Genomic DNA, 15,377 nt, shown 5'->3' with positions numbered 1-15,377 from the left:
CATACTCGCACGCAGATGCCAAACACGGCGCCGCATGATGACACAATCATTACAATAACTGAACCAGCGTTAACAACTTCTAGAGTGACCCAGGATGATAACTCGAGAGAGCACTTCACCACACCACCTGAAGTCCCTATCATAACAACACTCCAGGCAGCTACATCAACCCCTCTCCCTAACCAGGGTCGCAACAAACTTAACCACAAAGATTTAGGTGCCATTCCTAAAGGCGATAGTAAGGCTTTTACCTTACCCCATAAAAGCTAGCGCCCATGAGAGAACGCGAACAGCTGGAGCAAAAGAAAGTTATCGGAAGACAACAGCCTTCCCAAGAAGGAGACATTACCAATAAGGAATCAGCTTTTTAATATGTCCAGGTATGTACTTTCAGTTGATGACGAAGAGCTTCTCAACAAGGGACTGTCTTTTGTCCCATCACAAAGTAGCGTTATCTCAGAAATATTGACAGACCTCAGAATGTTTGGGCGCTCCATAGCTAAAATTCTTTTAAATCCAAGCCAACTGGAGCCAATGCTGTTGATGCTGATAGTTTAATGTTTTAAAAGAAGAGCTCTTTTATCCAGTAATACCTGGGCATGTTGAACTCTTTATCAATTGTGTGAAAAGACTTTTATGACTATTTTAAGAACAACAAGAGAAATGTATGTTTTAACATGACGAATGGCATGCATTCTTCCTTGTATAATTTGATAGACAATGATAGCTTAGTCTTTAGACCAGTGGATAAAGGGGTGGGGTAGCCATTTTGACAAAACAGCATACCAAGGATTAATGCAAGATATGTTAGCGATAATACTACATACATGGAAATAGACAATGTAGAGCTGTCTAAAATCATAGCAAGGGTAAAAGATGACAAATATGACTCACTTATGTGTGGACAGATCTCGGAAGAACTGTATAATTATTTTATTATTGAAAACCGTTTCTACCTGCTATAAAAGGTTTGCCAAAAATGCACAAAGGGTTATACCCCCATTAGACCAATTGTAGCTAGTGAAGGATGGGTAACGGAAAAGGTGCCAGTATACCTAGAGAAAACTCTAAGACCCATAGTAAATAAAATTTCGAACATTTTAAAAGACACCTACCATCTTCTGGAATCGTTAGAATCCTTAGATAAAGAACTGGTTAAAGGACAGCATTTACTAGTCACATTAGATGTAACTAGTCTTTTCACTATACCCAATATGGAAGGAGTTCAAGCAGTGAGAGAATTCTTATCTACATGTACACATCTAAAAAACAATGATATTATCCTTATTTGTCAACTGTTAGACCTGGTCCTCTATAATAATGTGTTTTGTTTTGAGGGATGTACCTACTTGCAGACATCAGGGGTAGCCATGGGCACCCCCTTATGCGAACCTAGTGATGCACAAGTGGGAAAGAGACTTCATTTTACTCACACATTTTTAAGAAAATTTTGGCTTACTATCGTTTTGTGGACGACATCCTTTTGGTTTGGGATGGCTCAAGAGAAGAGTTTCTAGAATTTAAAAATTACCTGGAAACCACCACAACATACTTAAAATTTTCAGCTTACATGTCATATGAGTCAGTAAACTTTCTAGATGTATGCCTTAGTATAAACAATGGCAGGTTAAGTTCAACCTTATTTAGGAAAGCCTGCTGGAGAAACTCTATTTTGTGTTATGATAGTATGCACCCTCGCCATGTTTTCAAAGGGATAGTTAGAAGTCAGTTCCTTAGAATATCTAAAATCTGTAAAAATAAAGATGACTTATCCGTGAAGCAGACATTTTAGAAAAAATCTTCATTGAAAGGAAATATGAAGAAAGTATGGTAAAAGATATTAGGTCACAGGTTTTGAAAGAAGAAAGAGATACAACCTTACCCTAATGAATAAATCTAAGCATCATACAGAACTTAGAAACTCAACTAATATGAAAGGAATACTGAGCTTCTTTACCACATACACCAATGACAATATAAATATCAGGACAATAATCAATAACAATTGGAAAGTGCTAGTATCTGACCATTATACACAACAACTGGTAGGTGCAACACCTCATTTTGTTTATAGGAGCAATAAAAGTCTTAAAAGAATGCTATGTGACAGATCCAGCAGAACTGAACAAGTTCTTACTGAAAATGTAGGCACTTATCCCTGCCATAGATGTAGTTATTGTAAATTTATTACGAATGAGCAAATCTTTATACACCCTGAAACTAAGTATGTTTTCAAACCAAGGTTTTCAGCCACTTGTGATAGCTCAGGCTTGATTTATTTAGCGACTTGTGTAAAATGCTCAGCATTTTATGTTGGTTTGACTAAAAGAAAACTTAAAAATAGGATGTATAACCACATCTATGACATCAAGAAACAGAATGAACTGAACGCTTGGCGAAACATGTACAAAGTTGTCCTGGACATTCCTTTGTATTCAGAGTCTTGGAAATAGTTGAACCAAACTTTAGGGAGGGACTATATCAATTTGTTAGAACTTAAAAAATTAAAATGGATTTTTAGATTAAAAGGCATTACCCAGGTTTGAACCTTTATGTTTCTATCAAGCCGTATCTCAATGCAGGTAATATGCTAGATTTTTATAATGTTTTTAACGTTTTTAACATGGCCTTTCAAGCATTTATATGTGATTTAACTTATATCTATGCATTTGGACCAATGAATTAAATTAATTTATTTAGCTTATGACAAAGTAGCAGCACTGTAATAGTTTAGAAAAAGTGTTTTATTTACTCATTTATTGTCTTAAATTGTCTGATCTATGAGTTTCACCTAAGATCTCATTCATTTTCTGCTTTTCTGACTTTAAACCCCTCCCCTCCCCTTCCTTCCCTTCCTTTCTCCTTCCTATCCCACCCTTCAGATCTTTTTCAGCTTTTTGTTTTTCCATTTTTCTATTTTTCTTTTGCAGTTTATATTCTGTTGATAATTTCATAAATATGTTGCAATGAAGTGTAAAAAACTCCATAAAAACTACATATAGACATAACTTAAAGTTCAGACTCTTATAAAACATTTTAGTACGTTGATTTATTAAATATATTGTTTTATATTTTTGATCAGGACATTAGTTTAGCTTAAATGTGTAGTTTAGTACTTTTAACTGAAATTTTAAAATAGGACATACACACAGATTCACTTCTATAAATATATGTTTGAATATATATGTTTAATGAAATATTTTAGCTTAGAAAACTGTGATTATAACCTCTTTAAAAGGAAGCTTAAATATTGTTTTGGTCTGCAAAACATGTATTTCTTTAGTAAGAAAGTACTTTAGAATTATGCCTTCCACTATGTTTTCAACTATTGTTACTTCTTTTTTAACTGCAGTTGTCTTTAAACATTAATTAATCTTTGACTTAATGAATATGTAATTTGTTAATTTAATTGATTAATTGTAGGAGAGCCCTTTGTATAAAGCAGTTTGTTTTACTGAGTTGTTTTATGGTCTGAAGAAGCGTACAGGAAGATGCAGCGCTTACCACAAATAAACTTTTTTGTCTTTCATTATAAAGTCGTGTCGAGTCCGAAGTTTATATTTCATAATAGTTTTTTGCATATTATGTTTTTATATATAAATGTATTTAGCTTTTTATACAAATTTGGGTATTTAGCTTTAAATGTGGGTGGATTGTAGACTCATATTTGATGATGTCATTAATGGTTGCCTATTTAAGTGACTTGTTGTTTTAACTTGTTTGATGAAGTTTGCTAAATTAAGTAAACAAAAGCACTAACGTTACCTCACTTGTGGCTTGGAGTCATTTGTTTTCTTCATTTGGGGATTTGCAGTTCAGTTTGTGTTTGTTTTTGTGCTTCATAGTCTAGAAATGTTGAGTTAGTGTAATGCCCACTGGTGGTTCCTGGTCTGAAACTGGCAAGGTCATCAAATGCTATTGTTATGCATTTCAGTTATACCATATCTAAACAGGGTCACACCAAACACTGCTGTCTGGGGTACTCTAACTGTAACTTCAGCACTGTCTCATTAAAAATGAATACATCTAAAGTGTTGAAATCAGTTAACAATGCATGCAGTTTTAGTTTGGCTTAAATCTGCATAATTTACTATCCTGGTCATGAGAACAAACAAAAGCTATGAATTAGATACATCATCTTGTGGAACTTTCCAGCCAAAAAGACAATGTTGTCATTAGGGGTCAGTCACTAGTAGAGGTTAGAATTTTTATTCATCAGACAGAAATAACAAATAATTCTGAGTTTTTTAAAGCCACTCAGTTGTCTTTTTAAAATGCTTTCTTGGTCCATCTTCTTGCTAACCATCAAGACTTTTCATCCTCCATTGGATCTTCCATTCTTCCATTCCACCATCTTGGGCTTTAGCAGTAAGGACTGAAAGTAAATATTCAAGTGGACATTTTCTCTGCAGAGTTGGATTTTATTAAACACAAGGCCTACTGCTTCCCTTCTTTCTCTGGCCATCAGAAAGCACTTTGCAATGCCTGTAAGCTGAATCCTGTTGTGGAAGTGTTCCACACATCCACACATCAGCTATAGTGCAGATCACTCCTAGGTAGTTATACTGTTCTCATGAACCCCTCTGCCTGAAAACCGATGCCTAGACATCTCTCAGACACTCCTCTTGCTGTAGGTAACTACATGCATCCTTCTTACAGAATGTATCACCACTTCAAAAATAGCCTTCAAATGGGTCTGTTTAATTGCCCAAAATAAATGTATTTAGTGTTGATAAACTACAGCTAACACTACAAAAGTAGCCATTCAGCCAGAACTGTAGCCAGCATTTCTGGTGTCCTGTGCCATCTCCTGATCTGACACATCCTCAAATTTAAGTTGAGGAAAAAAGGTCCCTCTTTATATTTTTAAAACTGCAGCAAACCATGTTACATTTGTAGCAAGTGACCTGGTACAGCTTATACTGCACATAAAGTGCTGAAGTGCTTCAGTCCACAATATCAACATTCATTTCCTGAATGCTGATACTGCACTATCAACCGACCCGCATCTGCTGATCTTGCCCCCTAACACCTAGTGCATGGGGTGGCTGCTCCCATCTCCGTGCCCTAGATACCCCTCTACATTCAGTAGACAAACAGATGAAGCCATTTAAACTTGTATTTAAGACACCAGTGGCAAGTTGGAGAAATTGTATCAAATAAAAATATCCCCAATTCTGGATTTAGAACAGTTTCTGTTAAACAGAAAAGGCAGATAATACACTTATTAGTGCTTACTGTCACAGCAATAGCATCTTGCACTCCAAATGCTTACAAATGCTTTTTGTCACTTCAATTGAGCATGTGCTGCAATGTGCACATGCTTTTTTAGGAATGCAGGACGTCCATTGGTATGCACTGAAATGTCCATTGATGGAAAGAGGGTCATGACACAGTGTAGTTATTTAATAAAGTAAAGAAATATCTTTCTTAAATAAGTCCAGTGCATAATATTAATAATAACCTCCTAAATAAGTCCAGTGCATAATAAGTCCAGTGCATAATATTAATAATAACCTCCTAAATAAGTCCAGTGCATAATATTAATAATAACCTCCTAAATAAGTCCAGTGCATAATATTAATAATAATGTCCTGGCCAATGGTGATGTGGGATTTTCCCTTTTCAGATGAAATAAATGTACTTAGGCTTCACCTTTATGAGTAAACCGTGGTGATCATGTATAAATCCTGCTTCACAGACAGGCACCGATTATTAATGCACCGGTTGCTCTTTCCTACCTCCATCCATTCCATCAGCTGATTGATACCAGATTGTAGGGGCAGAAGTTAAAGCTTCTTCATATTCCAACTTGGAGCTGGCCATGATTTTTGTTATTTGATTAGAAAAGAGAAAGAGAGAGATCAAGTAATTTTATGTTGTTAACCTTGTTAGCTTTCCTAAATGGCTCCGCTATTCTGTAAATTATTAATGTGCATATTACACATTTCATGCCTTTGGGCTTAATATTATCTAAAATGCAACTACATTTTGAATGGTTGTCTTTATTTTTTGCTATGATACAAATATGATTCATTGGTCTAAAGTTATCCACATTTGTATGGCTGCAGAATGGAAAAAAGAATAAGTGCTGTAAATGGTGGACAAGACTTTGCAGTGGGCCTGGAAGACAAAGATGAAATGAGAATACCACACCCTTTTACTCCACTCTAAGTGATGAAAAACACATAACTGGTATACACAGATCAGTGCACTTCTCTTTACTGTTTTCTCTGCCTCTGTGCCATTCCCCTCCCATTACTTTTCTTGGTTCCTCTTTCTTTTATTTAAATGTAATGTAAATTAACAACTGTATATGCAATTAAAGCTGTGGTGGTGCAGCGGTAACGTTGTTGCCTCACAGCAAGAGGTTCTCCCGTTCGATTCTCGGCGGAACGCCTTCTGTGTGGAGTCTGCATGTCCTCCCTGTGGTCGAGTGGTGTTCGAAAGATGTGTAGAATGGCCATGCCTTTGTTGAAGGTTGGGCGTTGAGCTGGCACCTCGGCACCCGTAAAAAAAATCTACTGCCAATCATTAGCGGATGGGAGTTCCGCTGTGGTGACCCCTAACTGGGAAAAGCCGAAAGAAGAACATATGCAATTACTAATTTATATTACTTAATCTCTGTTCATGTATATTACTGAATGTGTTTTTAAAATGTAATATGTTGGAGCGTTTCTCTCTGGGCCTCCATTGCAAAGGGTTTTTTGACTAAGCCCAGTCAGATAAACCTAGTAAACAAAAGCAAACTAAAATAAAAATAAAATAAATAATTGCTTTGGATGGTCACCCAAGCAGAATATTAATCCCAAGTTATTATTCTTTTCAAAGGTCTGGACACAGAATATGTGGTTTAGGTTCTTCTTTCTGCTTCTTATGGTGATGAGTATGAGTTGAGGAGAAATGAAGCTGTAGAAATATTTTCATTTCATTCCTTGGACTCCAAGGGCACTAAAAACTAATAACTAGCCAGACGAAATAAAACTACTGACATAGCTAAACCAACTCAGAATAGTCTAAATGTGTTATTAGTTAATGCCAGGAGACTAAACAGGAATTTCCACTTATTGCATGATCTCCTCATCCTGGAGAATATAGACATATGTGCAGTTACCAAGACTTGGTTTAAATCTGCAGCTCTGCAGTGCAAGGCTATAATGCCTTCTCCATGTTTAGACCAGCTACTGCACAGGTAGAGTCTAAAGGTGGAGGTGTCTCAATATTCATCAAAAACAGTCACACCTCAAGAACAGTCAAACAGTAAGGCACACGTGAACTTCTCCATATCCAATGTATCATAAGTAAAGTCCTTTGCCATATCCTTGCCAGTTATAGGTCCCCCACTCTCCATTCATCCCAATGCAATATTCACAGGTGACATTAACTACCCCCAACATTAACTGTAAATCACACATGACCTCAAACATGTAGACCCAGAGATTCCTGAACTTTGTTAACATAAACACCCTGGTCTGCACTCCAACAAGGGGTGCAAGTATCCTTGACCTGGTCTTCTCAAACATGGGGAATGATGCACTCCCCAGTGTAAAGTCTGTAAAGCCTTTGTTTGTTAGATAGGATTGCAGAACTGCCTCCGTTGAAATAAATATTAAGTCTGGGACCTCATCTAACCCCAGAACATTTAACAAATATTTCAAGGATAACTTCCTCCTTCTAAGAGACAATCCAGCAAGATTCCAAGCCCCCCCCCCAACCCTGAGAACATAGCTGCCTATGTAGAATTGTTCACAGAAACCCTATACAATCATGTAAATAGCTGTATTGAAAAATCCAAAATAAACACAGGGCAACCTCCAAAAACAAGCCACCCTGGTGAAATCCCAGTATAAATAGGCGTAACAACAACAAAAAAAACTTATCCAAAAATAGAATGGGCATTTCTCAGCAAGGTCAAAACTCCCTCATCAATCTGAAAAAGCAACTCAGGGGACTGAACAAGTCAACCAATACCAAATTTGAGTCAATTGGAAGAATAATCATGACATAGGAAACCTACAGACAATGGACCTACACAGTTTGGCTTTGTCAAAGGCATGTTATGCCTACTTAGGTGGAATTCTTTGAGAAGGTCACTAGAGATATGGACAAGGGCAGATCTGTGCATACTGCCTACCCTGACCTTGCCAAGGTGTTCAACACAATTCCTAACTCTGGCATTGCAAAGGAACTTACAAAATTAGGTATAAACCCATATGTGACTTGACGGATAGCCAGCTGACTTAGTGATAGGACACAAGAGTTAGGATATGGGGAATCTAAAAGAAAAAGAATGAAAGGCACACCACGACAATCGAAGCAAACCTCAAAGATTCTAAAATTGTATTCACCAGTAAGTGCTTTCACGTCTCATATGACGCTTCTTCAGACTTATGGGGAATCTAAGTTCACAAAGAGGCTAGTCACTAACAGAATCAGTGCTGGGGTCTCTATATTTTGGTGTCTACTTTTCTGACATCAAGGCATACATTAAGGACCTCCAGCTGACAAAGTTTGCAGATGATTGAACACTAGGCATGGTCACTGAATCCTGCAAAGACAGAGGGCCTGATGCAGACCCACAGCTGGTGCCAAGCCATGGACTAAATTTCAGTGTGAAAAAATATATAATAGTGACCTTTGGAAAGATGGACAACCCTGTAAGTTACTACATTGACAATACACCCATAAAATAATCCCAATGGTCAGGAATCTGGGCACGCAGATTGACAGTAAGCTGACCTTTGACCATCACCTGTTTACTGTAGTGAGAAAATCATTCTGCATTGCACAACTTATAAGTAAGGGCAAGCCATCCATCAGGCACTTGCTATAGCTTGAGTGACCACAGTGATTCCTAAAAAAAAAAGGAAATGCAGGATGTAAACAAAAAGTCCTATCAAAGCCCTATTCTTATACTTGGTCTCCTACAGACTGCTGTGTGGTAATACATGCCTAGACCGCTGTGTGGCGATACATGCCTAGCGTGTAATGTAAGGTATCGTCTGATCCCAAACTGGTGAATTTGTTGCACATATGCAAAAAAAAAAAATAGCATCAGAAATACCCATATTAAGGGTGTAAACCTCACCTCCTGTTTGAAGTACAGGCAAGCACAGAAGGGCTGTGGTGGACTAAGTTTGCAGACGACTGCAAACTGGGTGCTATAATAGAGTCTCCGGCCGACATGGAGATCCTCCAGAAGGGCTTAAATGAGACTGATGTATGGTGTCAAAGCCATGGTCTCAAGCTAAATGCAAAAAAATGCGTAGTAATCCCCTTTGGAAAAAACAGAGTACCCGCAAACTACAACATAGGAGGTAATCCCCTGAAATCTGAAGAAGAAATAAGGGATCCAGGGGTCCAAGTAGATAGTCAGCTTTCCTTTGATAACCATGTTGCCAAAATGGTTAGAAAATCCTTCTATGTGACCCATCTGATCACGAAAGGGTTCGTATCAAGATCTAAGGATGTAATGGTGCCCCTCTACTCTTCCCTCATCAGACCCATTATTGAGTACAATGCACCAATTGGAATGTACCTGGCTAGACATCTCCAGCAGCTGGAGAGACCACAGAGGTACCTAACCAAGAGGATTACTGGCCTCAAACAGTTGCCTATGCAGCACGATTGAAAAAGCTAAGACTGTTCTCTGTTGCATACCACTTTCTCAGAGGCAATCTCTGTCTAACGTACAGAGCCATGTCCAACCCAGAATTGTTGAACATGCTCCATCTTAGCAAAACCAAATCTACTCGAGCTACACGCTCTAGGGATATAAACCTCAACACAACATTGAATAGAACATGCTGGAGGGATAGATTCCCTTAGCAGAGACTTCCCTTACTATGGAACAGGGTCCTGATCTACATAAGACAGAGCCCCTCACTATCACTCTTCAAGAGGAACCTTGATGAGTGGATGGGTAACAGAAAGTTCACACCAAGGATCACACCAACAGCACTACTAGATAGGGGCCAAGAATACTAGCTGCTAGTACAAGGGTCTAGGGAACTACTAAAGGGGTGGTGAATACTGCACAACGTGGCTGGGCTAATATATGCCTTCGGGCAGATAGCCCAGTACCAACCTATGAACCCATGAACCTATCTGCACCATCGAGAGGAGATGTTGGAAGGAAAGGTATGTATCTCAATAATTACCCCTTCTCTGGAACATGCTCATGGAGCAATGTTCATCCCTAACCCTCTTCAAATGTAACTTGAACCAACAGATAGGAAATCAGAAATGTACCCATGTATTGGCATCTATGACCCTAAGGGACAGGTGCAGCCCATGGATACTTGACGTATACAAGCCTATATCATAACTGTAAAATTCCTTGGGTTATTGACATGTCAACAATATTATGGTAAATGTGGGGTAAGCTTGGCTAAACCTACAATGGCTCTTGGGCCAATAGCCTAGTAACCATCTATAGACTGATGAACAAAATCTATTTTACTCTATCCCTTCTAAGGTCTCCTGCCATTATTTGCAGCAGGTCACTTCCCCTTGTGTACTATTCTTTAAATTTGTCTTTGCATACCCTTTCAAAACGGCATCCTTAGAAGAGGACACACATCTTCTGGTCCAAGCAGTGCATGGCCTTCCTTGTAACCCTCAAACATTAAAAGAGAAATATGGATCTCAACAATAGATAAGAACAGCATTTCATTTTTTCTGACTACTTTCCTTCTAACTGGAAAAGATATGTCTGTTACTCAATCAGTAGTCTAATTCTTACTATCACCACAATGACTGCATTTTGTCAGTCAATGAATTCTTGATGTGAACATGATCTTATTGGACAAAATTAGTCACATATTCAGTTTATTGGAACAGATGAAAAAATGATGAAATTTTGGCAGAAGCCAAAATAGCTCCAGCTGCAGAGAATATCAAAGAGAACAGATTATAGTGGTTTAGGCACGTATCCGGGAAAACAGAAGATAATTTGGTGAAGAACATTTGGGAAAGACAGGAAGACAGCAAGAGGAAAGGAGGATGCCCAGGAAAGTGACAGATTGTGTGAGAGAAGACCTGTTACAGTCAAGCACAGTGGCGGCTGTTGACTTCAAATCAAAAGGGGGGCTGCAGGATACAGCTGAATGGGCATGGTCAGCTAGAAAGGGGTGTGGCTAACTAGAAAGGGATGAAGCTATGTTACAGAAATACTCATTAAATTGCTAATTATTTTACATTCATTTTAAAATGCAGACAAAAAAGTATTACAGTTTTGCAAAGATGTAACTACAACAGTAAACAACAGGGCAATTTGTTTAATTCACACCCAGACACAATTCCCATTGCCTGCCCCACCCACAGTATCTGATTTGATCTTACGAGGTTAAAAACAAAATCAACAACAAAAAAAGGCAATGCTGTCATTAAGGTAAGTATTTTTTTTTCACATAAACAACACTCAGTTCAGAGCTTATGGTTGATCCTACTTCACTCAAATGCACATTAGTCTTGCAAAGCAAGCTAGAACTGCAGACATTCCATTTGCACATAAGCATTACCCTATCCCAACTGCCTACCCAGAGAATCTGCTTTGAGCCAACAAGGTTTAAAATAATGAAAATAAAAGACCACACTTACATTACTGTATTTCTTTCACATCACATAGCCAAGAACATGCATGTGATCTTACTTCAGTTCACCCATACACATTTTACTCGTGCAAAAGTAGAGTTTGTTTCAACAACAAAACATTGATAAGCCATCCTTATTTATCTTGACTAATCCTGAAAAAATAGTAGGTTAAAAAAAACAGATGTCATCCACAAACGGCTCTGCAGAACACACTGCATACCTAGTATCTCTTTGACTCCTGCCAGGATATTATATTAAAAAAATAAAATAAAAAAGAAAAGAAAGTTATCAACAGCCCCCAAAACACATTGATCATTAACATCTCGTTGACCCTCCCAGAGTATTATGTTAAATTATATTATGTCTCACATAGACCCATTAAAGCAGCACCGGCAGAAAACACACATAAATACATGAAAACATACTCGGAGGCTCTAAATAAAAATCTGCAAAACCAATACAGACCTCCAAAGCAAACCTCCAAGCAACCTCCACACCCCAACACAAACCATGAAACACATACTTCACAAAACCAATGTGCCATGCAATCACAGCCCTTAAGGCAAAATAACAAACCCAACATACTAGTAATAGGTGACTCTATAGTCAGCACACTGACATCCCACTCACTAGGCGAAATAAGGAAAAGGTTACTGTTAGCTGCCTGTCTAGTGCCAGGATCTGCCACATAACACAAGCACTCAGGTCACTCCAGAACAAGTACAAATATGTCTCTATCATTGTCCATGTTGGTGTGAATGACCTGAGCCGTACCACCCTAGACTACATGAAAAGAGACATGGAAGAGCTCTCTGATCACGTAGCCCAGGCTGGTATGACCCTAACCCTGAGTAGCATCCTGCCCTCACCAAGAATGATACCACGGTATAACGAAAGAATTCTCAATTTCAACAATTGCCTACATTTCTGGTGTCATTCAAAGGGGATCCAGTGTCTGTTCACCTGGGATGACATGCTCGACAAGCCATGCTGCTTCACTAGAGATGGCTTGCACCTGTCACCCTTAGGCTTTCGAATACTGGCCAAGGTTCTTGCCACCCCCATAGTGCCTTTTGTAGGCAAGGCTCAAAAGACAAACCCACCACCATAAATAGGACAAGTAATAAAAAAATGAGGGTAATGCTACTCAATGCCAAAGTCTAAACATCAAAATACACGCACTCAAGGCACTCCTCAGTATGGAGAAAATCGACATATGTGCAGTAACAGAAACCTGGTTTAAGGCTCCAGAGAGCACCCCAGCACTACCAGGCTACAACTCATACCATACATTTCGGCCACAGAACCCAAACCGAAATACAAAAGGCGGGGGCATATCCCTATTCATCAAGGATATCCACAATTCCAGGTTAGTGGCACTGTACGATGCTTCAGAGAGCATCCACGTGCAACTAACAATGGGCAAAACTGCAGTTCAAATTGTAGCTTGCTAAAGATCTCCCACCATGTCCCAGGACTCCCATTCCAAATTTCTGGAAACACTGGGAAACATAAAGGTCCTACAAAACACCCTGATATTGGATGATTTCAATTACCCAAACATTAACTGGGCGAACTACTCAAGTACTAACTCCCTTGCCCAACATTTCCTAGAATTTATAAACTCAAATGCCCTGGTTCAACTGGTCAGCACTCCCACCAGAGGTGAAAACATATTGCAACTGGTCATCACCAACATGGGCAACCGGTGTTCCACACCAGAGGTCAACCCCTCACTGGTTAGATCTGACCATAAACAAATCACTTTGGATATCCACATTCTGCCCCCACCCCCGGACAAGAAAACCACTGTGAAAAACTTTTCTAAAGCAAACGTCATGTTACTTAAGACCAAGGTGGAAATTTTCAAAGCCCCCATGCTGAAGGATAACGCTGTCCAAGCTGCAAAATCCTTTACTAATGCATTCTACGGGCACCTACAAGAATGCATGGATCATGCCATCCCAAGCAAAACCAAGACTCACTCCTCCAAAAAAAGGAAACCAGTCTGGTGGACTCCTGCCATAAACAAGCTATTCAACAGAAGGAGGAAACTAGTACAGAAAAGAGTAAAATCCCAAGAAGGGAAGACATCCCTGATCAGTATCAGCAAGAAACTACGAGCCCTCATAAAATCATCCAAGGCGAGCCTTGAAAGAAAAATTGCCAAGGACTCCAAAGATAACCACAAGGCATTCTTTAGCTATGCCAAGAATCTAAGTGGCAATGCTCAGATGTTCTCGGAGTTAGTGCAGAATGGCACAAAATACACCCTACTATGGAACAGGGTCCTGATCTACATAAGACAGAGCCCCTCACTATCACTCTTCAAGAGGAACCTTGATGAGTGGATGGGTAACAGAAAGTTCACACCAAGGATCACACCAACAGCACTACTAGATAGGGGCCAAGAGTACTAGCTGCTAGTACAAGGGTCTAGGGAACTACTAAAGGGGTGGTGAATACCGCACAATGTGGCTGGGCTAATATATGCCTTTGGGCAGATAGCCCAGTACCAACCTATGAACCTATGAAACTATCTGCACCATAGAGAGGAGATGTTGGAAGGAAAGGTATGTATCTCAATAATTACCCCTTCTCTGGAACATGCTTCCCATTCATATGAAGCAATGTTCATCCCTAACCCTCTTCAAATGTAACTTGAACCAACAGATAGGAAATCAGAAATGTACCCATGTATTGGCATCTATGACCCTAAGGGACAGGTGCAGCCCATGGATACTTGACGTATACAAGCCTATATCATAACTGTAAAATTCCTTGGGTTATTGACATGTCAACAATATTATGGTAAATGTGGGGTAAGCTTGGCTAAACCTACAATGGCTCTTGGGCCAATAGCCTAGTAACCACCTATAGACTGATGAACAAAATCTATTTTACTGTATCCCTTCTAAGGTCTCCTGCCATCATTTGCAGCAGGTCACTTCCCCTTGTGTACTATTCTTTAAATTTGTCTTTGCATAGCCTTTCAAAACAGCATCCTTAGAAGAGGACACACATCTTCAGGTCCAAGCAGTGCATGACCTTCCTTGTAACCCTCAAACATTAAAAGAGAAATATGGATCTCAACAATAGATAAGAACAGCATTTCATTTTTTCTGACTACTTTCCTTCTAACTGGAAAAGATATGTCTGTTACTCAATCAGTAGTCTAATTCTTACTATCACCACAATGACTGCATTTTGTCAGTCAATGAATTCTTGATGTGAACATGATCTTATTGGACAAAATTAGTCACATATTCAGTTTATTGGAACAGATGAAAACATGATGAAATTTTGGCAGAAGCCAAAATAGCTCCAGCTGCAGAGAATATCAAAGAGAACAGATTATAGTGGTTTAGGCATGTATCCGGGAAAACAGAAGATAATTTGGTGAAGAACATTTGGGAAAGACAGGAAGACAGCAAGAGGAAAGGAGGATGCCCAGGAAAGTGACAGATTGTGTGAGAGAAGACCTGTTACAGTCAAGCACAGTGGCGGCTGTTGACTTCAAATCAAAAGGGGGGCTGCAGGATACAGCTGAATGGGCATGGTCAGCTCGAAAGGGGTGTGGCTAACTAGAAAGGGATGAAGCTATGTTACAGAAATACTCATTAACTTGCTAATTATTTTACATTCATCTTAAAATGCAGACAAAAAAGTATTACAGTTTTGCAAAGATGTAACTACAACAGTAAACAACAGGGCAATTTGTTTAATTCACACCCAGACACAATTCCCATTGCCTGCCCCACCCACAGTATCTGATTTGATCT

This window comes from Protopterus annectens, chromosome 13.part0 (genome assembly GCF_019279795.1).
Source record: "Protopterus annectens isolate FY-2018-M chromosome 13.part0, PAN1.0, whole genome shotgun sequence".
NCBI lineage: Eukaryota > Metazoa > Chordata > Ceratodontiformes > Protopteridae > Protopterus > Protopterus annectens.
This window is presented reverse-complemented; position numbering follows the sequence as displayed.